Below are 2,396 nucleotides of genomic sequence, written 5' to 3'. Positions count from 1 at the left end.
GGTGGTGTCATCTGCATATCTGAGGTGATTGATATTTCTCCCTGCAATCTTGATTCCAGCTTGTGTTTCTTCCAGTCCAGTGTTTCTCATGATGTACTCTGCATATAAGTTAAATAAACAGGGTGACAATATACAGCCTTGACATACTCCTTTTCCGATTTGGAACCAGTCTGTTGTTCCATGTCCAGTTCTAACTGTTGCTTCCTGAACTGCATACAAATTTCTCAAGAGGCAGATCAAGTGGTCTGGTATTCCCATCTCTTTCAGAATTTTCCACAGTTTATTGTGATCCACACAGTCAAAGGCTTTGGCATAGTCAATAAAGCAGAAATAGATGCTTTTCTGGAACTCTCTTGCTTTTTCCATGATCCAGCGGATGTTCGCAATTTGATCTCGAGTTCCTCTGCCTTTTCTAAAACCAGCTTGAACATCAGGAAGTTCATGGTTCACGTATTGCTGAAGCCTGGCTTGGAGAATTTTGAGCATTACTTTACTAGTGTGTGAGATGAGTGCAATTGTGCTGTAGTTTGAGCATTCTTTGGCATTTCCTTTCTTTGGGATTGAAATGAAAACTGACCTTTTCCAGTCCTGTGTCCACTGCTGAGTTTTCCAAATTTGCTGGTATGTTGAGCACAACACTTTCACAGCATCATCTTTCAGGATTTGAAATAGCTCAACTGGAATTCCATCACCTTCACTAGCTTTGTTCGTAGTGATGCTTTCTAAGGCCCACTTGACTTCACATTCCAGGATGTCTGGCTCTAGGCCAGTGATCAGACCATCGTGATTATCTGGGTCTTGAAGATCTTTTTGTACAGTTCTTCTGTGTATTCTTGCCACCTCTTCTTAATATCTTCTGCTTCTGTTAGGTCCATACCATTTCTATCCTTTATCGAGCCCATCTTTGCATGAAATGTTCCCTTGGTATCTCTAATTTTCTTGAAGAGATCTGTAGTCTTTCCCATTCTGTTGTTTTCCTCTATTTCTTTGCATTGATCGCTGAGGAAGGCTTTCTTATCTCTCCTTGCTATTCTTTGGAACTCTGCATTCAGATGCTCATATCTTTCCTTTTCTCCTTTGCTTTTCGCTTCTCTTCTTTTCACAGCTATTTGTAAGGCCTCCCCAGACAGCCATTTTGCTTTTTTGCATTTCTTTTCCATGGGGATAGTTTTGATCCCTGTCTCCTGTACAATGTCATGAACCTCATTCCATAGTTCATCAGGCACTCTATCTATCAGATCTAGGCCCTTAAATCTATTTCTCACTTCCACTGTATAATCATAAGGGATTTGATTTGATTTAGGTCATACCTGAATGGTCCAGTGGTTTTCCCTACTTTCTTCAATTTAAGTCTGAATTTAGCAATAAGGAGTTCATGATCTGAGCCACAGTCAGCTCCTGGTCATGTTTTTGTTGACTGTATAGAGCTTCTCCATCTTTGGCTGCAAAGAATATAACCAATCTGATTTCGGTGTTGACCATCTGGTGATGTCCATGTGTAGAGCCTTCTCTTGTGTTGTTGGAAGAGGGTGTTTGTTATGACCAGTGCATTTTCTTGGCAAAACTCTATTAGTCTTTGCCCTGCTTCATTCCGTATTCCAAGGCCAAATTTGCCTGTTACTCCAGGTGTTTCTTGACTTCCTACTTTTGCATTCCAGTCCCCTATAATGAAAAGGACATCTTTTTGGGGTGTTAATTCTAAACGGTCTTGTAGGTCTTCATAGAACCGTTCAACTTCAGCTTCTTCAGCGTTACTGGTTGGGGCATAGACTTGGATTACTGTGATATTGAATGGTTTGCCTTGGAAATGAACAGAGATCACTCTGTCATTTTTGAGATTGCCTTTCGGACTCTTGTTGACCATGATGGCTACTCCATTTCTTCTGAGGGATTCCTGCCCGCAGTAGAAGATATAAGGGTCATCTGAGTTAAATTCACCCATTCCAGTCCATTTCAGTTCGCTGATTCCTAGAATGTCGACATTCACTCTTGCCATCTCTTGTTTGACCACTTGCAATTTGCCTTGGACCTGACATTCCAGGTTCCTATGCAGTATTGCTCTTTACAGCATTGGACCTTGCTTCTATCACCAGTCACATCCACAGCTGGGTATTGTTTTTGCTTTGGCTCCATCCCTTCATTCTTTCTGGAGTTATTTCTCCACTGATCTCCAGTAGCATATTAGTCACCATTACATACTATGTTAACTGTGAGTTTTATAAGATTCCCTTATGCAGAACTTCCTTTTTATTCCTATAATGTTTTTATCATGAAAAGACGGTGGATTTTATCAAATGTTTTTTCTTTGTATGTTGAGATGATAATATGGTTTTTGTCCTTTATTCTACTAATATGATTTTCATACGTTAAATCAATCTTTCATTTCTGTAATGAAT

Source organism: Bos grunniens, chromosome 10 (assembly GCF_055505025.1).
Source record: "Bos grunniens cultivar Pamir isolate PY7600 chromosome 10, Bosgru_T2T1.0, whole genome shotgun sequence".
Taxonomy (NCBI): domain Eukaryota; kingdom Metazoa; phylum Chordata; class Mammalia; order Artiodactyla; family Bovidae; genus Bos; species Bos grunniens.
Note: the sequence above shows the minus strand (reverse complement) of the source record.